The following is a 6,147-nucleotide window of genomic DNA, read 5'->3' as shown; positions in this document are numbered from 1 at the left end:
GTACGGAGACGTATGTACTTATCTTCGAGAGGCTACAGGATTGTTAGGAGCACCTCCCTTCTTGATTCCTCATCGTGCGATTTGATTCCTTGAGGCTTATGCCCTTGTTTCCTTCCTACTCAATCTTATGTGACGCGAACCGCTTGTTATAAATCGAGAATTGAAGAATATTAATGGTACTACAAATGTGGTGCGGGATGTTTCTCCCGGTATAGTTGGTCGGGCTATTGTCGTTGCCTGGCGGAAGGATTTTTCTATCGTTTTGGCTCGATAGTTATGCTTCTAAGAGCTTGGAGGCTATGCACATGTTTCTATGATGCTTATGATTGGTTATCACACAGTATTGACTTGATGGTAGGATACTTGCCTATGTGTTGGGGCGGTGAATGATTTGAAAGGAAGTCTACTCAGTGCACGATTCAGAGATCTGATATTTCATTTCCGGTGGAGGAAAAACAATTAGCCTGTGAATGTCCAGATTTGGGGTGATGGAGTAAAGAGACTTGGTATTTTCAAGCATGGTGGAATTTTCATCTGCGATCTAGTGTCGTCGTCCTCAATTGTATGTGTTAAGTTCGTCGGTGTTATGGTCTTCTACGATTCGCCTTTGGGGTAAGATATTATAAAATAATATTGGAGAAATGGTTGTTAGAGATCATGGAGTGCAGTGAGTGGTATGGAATTTGAAGTGAGGATCAAGGTTGCAGTTCGGTGTTGACAAGGATGTCACGAGCTCGGATGAGCAGGAAAAGGGTTTGGATGTTTAAAGTAAGCTGGTATTGTCTTCAGCGTCACCTGAGATTGGTGTTTTGTGAAAGAGACTTTGCATCCTGGTTAAGGATTCTTGATTGCTTTTTAGAGTTAGTGCGGCCGGTGGTTTGGATGTACGGACCTGTTATTTGTTACGGAAGGTTGTGGGAGCGTGCCCTACGGGAAGATTGTATAAGTGTGGCATGTAGCCACTTGATTGATTGAAGAAGTTAAACCAAGTATGAAGATTGTAGTGATGTCGTTAAATTGAAAATTGATGCCCGGAGAGCACTCGGTTTATTGGGTTGTGGACTGTGGAGGATTACTCTGATTATGATGGTTGTTCTTGTGTGTTATGGGAAAAAGGGGGTTATTATGGACCCAGGAAAGATTATTGGCCTAGTTCGGTACGATCAAAATCGTCTTAAGGTATGTGAATGGATTTAAATATAAATATGGGCTCTATATCAGGCCAGATGTGTTCATTTCAACAATGCGCTCCTTATGGAAGAGTAGTCAGGGTGTTATTTTGTCGTCAGCTATTTCATGTAATGATATATCGCGCCGCGTGAGTTATGAGATGGCTTGGTGAATTTCTTACGTGTTGAGATTCCGCGTAGCGATGGTGTTATATGAGCAGAATGGCTCTTGAGATTCAGATCGTATAATGCACCTCAGTTGTGCTTGAGTTTTGTAGCTTATAGCGCTATATATCTCCCCAGGGATAGTATTATGCACTTAGCGTGCTTGTGACCCGATATTCGGTATTTTGTTGCAATGGGCAATCTAGATCGGCATGTATCTTATATGAATTTTATATATGGATCGGGTGGCACGTCGCCACGGGTATGTTGTTTGGATCGGGTTGCGCGCCACAACAGTGTGATGTTCAGTACAATTCCCTATATCTATTTTTATGTGTTTTGTTTCCTATTTTTCTGAGGAAAACTCGTGTTAGCTATGTGCTCGCATCGCATGTACTATTCGCGAGTGGGGTAATTGGATTTACTTTTCAGAGTTCATTTTCCTTTTGTATTGCATTCGAATTGGTAGCCTATTGGCACATTATGGCGTCATATGAGACTTTTGATCATGTCCGGGATGAACAGTTCGTACTGGGTGAGATGAGATCATTGGATTTAGGATCAGTGCAATCTGATTATATGAAGTATATCAAGGAGCTAAGACCATTATTTGGTTCAGAATGAGGTGATGGTTCTTATCAGGAGTATAGGCCCAATGATTTGTTGGTTCGGTAATTGGTTTATGAATTTCTACACATCTCTTCCGTCGTGACAGTATTGTAAGAGTTAGATCAAGACCTATGTATGTCATGAGGTGCAATGGGAGCATCAAATTCTTGGAATTTCGACTAATTTGATCAGAGGATATTATTGTGGTCCTGTGAGTAAAATAGTGCAAGGTGTGAATTCAGCTAAGGTATGCAGTCATATTTTGGTGCTGCGTGTAGCTATTGATACGGTGAGTGTATGTTAGAACATGCCTGACAGAGAATTCCGAATATTGGAATTGGGCTCTAAGGCTTATTTGCTTAAGTGAAAAAGGATATCTTTAGATTGATCGAGCTAGGGTGCTCAGCTGAGTTGTGATAGCATGGGTAGGTGCTCGAGGTGTTAAACAGTGATTTCGGACAACTCCAGCACAGTTCTTAGCACGTTTAAGGACGAACGTATGTTTAAGTGGGAGAGAATGTAATGCCCCGACATGTCGTTTAGAGCTCTAGCGCGTCATCCAACAGTTTGACACCATGAGCAGCTTCACTTCAAGTATTATGACTTGTACGCATGGTCGAAATTGAATTCCGGGGAATTCAGAGTTGATTTAGAAAGAGAATTCTCATTTCAGAAGCTTTAAGTTGAAAGAATTAACTAAGATTGAATTTTTGAGCAAATGACCTCGGAATTGGGATTCGAAGGTTCCAGCGGGTTCGTATGATTTCAGACTTGGGCGTATGTTCGGACCGGGTTTGGAAGACCCGGGAATGTTTCGGCACCTATTGTGGAAGTTAGCATTTTGGAAGAATTTCATAAGTTTGGGTTAAAGTGCATTTAAGTGTTATCAATGTCCGTTTAGGATTCCGAGTCTGGGAATATCTCCGTATGGTGATTCTGGTATTGGGAGCGCGATCGAAAGTGAATTCGGAGGTCCGTGGGTCATTTTGGAATCATTTGGGTGAAGATAGAAATTTGAAGGTTTTTGAGAAGTTGGACCGGAAGTGAAATTTTTTATATCGGGGTCGGAATCCGATTTTGAAAGTTGAAGTAGGTCCGTAACGTCAAATATGACTTGTATGCAAAGTTTGAGGTCAATCGGATGTGATTTGATAGGTTTCAGGATCGAATGTTAAAGTTCATTTAGCTTGGATTGGAGGTCGATTCATGATTATAGCGTTGTTGGATATGGTTTGAGGCCTCGATCAAGTTCGTAGTGTGTTTTGGGACTAGTTCGTATGATTGGTTGGGGTCCTGGGGGCCTCGGGTGGATTCTGGATGGTTAACAGATCAATTTTGGAAATTGGAAGAGGAAGTGAAGCAGCTGTCTTCTGGCGTAACCACACATGCGAGGCTTGGGCCGCAAGTGCGGAGCAGCAGAAGCGGCCAGGAGAGCCGCAAATGCGATTTTGGGCTGAGAGTTTAAGGACCGCAGATGCGGTCATCTCGCCGCAGAAGCAGGACCGCACCTGGGGGTGTTGAGGAGCAGAAGCGGAAAGGGCAGCCTGGAGAGAAACCGCAGGAGCGGTAGTTTTGTGCGGCCGCAAAGGCCTTTGTGCAGGGGCAAGAAATCAATGCAGACCACAAAGTGATTTGTCAAAAGTGAAGAGTCTCTGAAGTTTTCCACTGCGGCAGCATTGCATTTTGTGCGGTCCGTGGTGGACCACTGCGACCGCACTGGATTTCTTACGGTCCGCAGTGGCCAACCTCCCAGTGCTTTATGTTTCTGAGCACCGCGGACCGCGGTGGGGAGGTGAGCTGGCGCCCAAGACCTTTTTCTATAAATAGGACCTGAGGCCCTCATTTCAAACTTTTCGACTTTTTACTCTCAGAAGCCTAAAAATTACTGTTCATCACTCTAAATTGCACGAATTCAACTGCTTAGTCTCGATTAATCATCATGCATCTCATTTCCGGTAACTTTAATTCCTTCTTAGTTGTTTAATTTTGCTATTTTCTTTTGACTTTCATTTTCTCTTAGTTTTTCTTCTTTTCTTCCCGTTTTTCTTTTAATTATGTAGCATAGTTTAGTTTAATCTTGTATTAATTAGGAATAATTAGTCACAACACTGATGCAAAACCTAGGTAATCATTAATAGGTGAAAATTTGGAATAAAAATGTGAAAAACATGAACCCTAGGTTGGATTGCTGCTAGGCACTCAACGCGGATTGCGGTAGATTTTGTGCAGTTCGTTATGCTTCTGTGCGGTCCATAGTACTATTTTGTGCGGTCTGCAGTGTCTCAATGTGGATCGCAATGCATTTTGTGCGGTCCACAATGCCTTTAATCAGAGAGTGGGTAGTATGAACCCCACCGTAGTGCGGACCACGATGCATTTTGTGCGGTCCGCGGTAGCCTATTTGCGGTCGCACTTCATTTTGTGCGGTCCGCATTCTGGAACTTTTGACTGTTTACAACAATTTTTCTGCAATTCTGAATTTCGTTGATTCTACTAATACTAATAAGGCTCAATTGAATGTTGCTTGCAGATAATGGTTCAATCACGAGGCGGTGGTAGAAAACAATCGGGCAAAGGAAAGTCCTCCCGGGGTAGAGGAAAGGTTATGATCAAATTGACCCCGCAAGCCCGACAAAACATCAAAAATACCAGGAGGCTCATAAAGGCTGCTGACAGAGCCATTGACCAATCGGGGAGTGAGTATACACCTTCCCGGGAGGCATCATCAGACTCCGTGCCAGAGTATGTTCCTGACTGGCCAGAGAGGAATAGGTTGAGGGATACACCTCCAGTCTCTTCTACTACCCAAGCATCAGTGCGCATATATTCTGAGTCATCTGAGGGCTCAACTGCAGGTAGTGGCAATGAATATTCCACCTCTCCTACAACTTCACTATCCGGGGAGGGGCTCGTAGAAGAAGAAGGGGAAGAAGTAGAAGGGGGTGAGCCTCAAGTAGGAGGGGTAGAGAGGACCAAAAATCCGGAGGCATGTCAGGACCGGTTTGTGAGTGAGGTTGCCTATCACAAGTTCAGAGAGTGGTGGCCCGAGAGGAAGCTAATACCCTAGCGTAAATTCATCACCCGGGACCTTTTGCCTCACAACCCCAATGTGTTGAGGCAGTTTAGAAAGAGAGCTGGATAGGATTATTTCATAGGCCACGTGGAGGATACCAATGAGCACTTGGTGAAGGAGTTATACACAAATGTTGCCCACATAAAAAAGGGTACCACAGTGACCAAAGTGCGGAACTTGAAGGTGAAATTTGATGGCAAGACAATAAATGATTACATGGGCTTTTCGGAGGAGGATGAGTCATGGTATTTAGAGAAGATGGCATTGGGTGAGTCTGCTCGTCCTTGGGTGGCAGAGTACTTGGCAATCCCAGGTACCACCCCCGATTGGTTGACTGTGGGAGTGAAGATTCTAAGAAGGTCACTGAACTTTGAAGCTAAAGGGTGGGAGACATTTGTGTGTAGTAGACTAGACCCCACCACCTACGACAGCTCACTTCCTATCCACCGGGCTATATTGGTGGCATCGATCATGGCAGGGTACCCGATTAACTTCGGGAATGTGATGTTCCGGGTAATTACCCGGGTAGTGAACGAAGGTGACAAATCTTATCCCTTCCCCAACTTCTTGACCATGTACCTTGAGGACTTAGATGTGGAGAAGCGGAAATTTGATATGAAAGTGAAGGCGAATGCACCATTCTCCTGGTACAGCCTATAGAGTGATGACAACCCTAAAGGCAAGAACTTCAAGGGCAATGCCACAACTTCTAATGGCCACTTTGAAGAGCCAGTAGTGGTAGTGGCTCCTACTCAGCCTCTTTCCACCACAAACAACGTGGCCCCAGGACCTTCTACTTCTTAATCTCCAGAGATTCCATCATCGACTGCGTACTCCTTGATTGCCTATCGCCTGAGCCAGACCCTCGCCAGCATCAACAACTGAATGCAAACAGTTACTTTTAAGTTGTCTGTATTATCTATTGTGGTGGCAGCCCAGTCAGCATCTCCTCCGCCACAGGTCCCACAGTCCGTTGAGGACACTCTGAAGGAGATTCTAGATAACCAGAAGAAGTTGATAGATGCTATTGACTCTCATAGAAAGGCATTGAAGGAGCTTGCAAGGGAGGTGAAGAAAATGAGAAAGACTCGCGCTTCAAAAGAGTCAGTGAAGAAGCTACGGGTGGAGGTA

Source organism: Nicotiana sylvestris, chromosome 6 (genome assembly GCF_000393655.2).
Source record: "Nicotiana sylvestris chromosome 6, ASM39365v2, whole genome shotgun sequence".
Taxonomy (NCBI): domain Eukaryota; kingdom Viridiplantae; phylum Streptophyta; class Magnoliopsida; order Solanales; family Solanaceae; genus Nicotiana; species Nicotiana sylvestris.
This window is presented reverse-complemented; position numbering follows the sequence as displayed.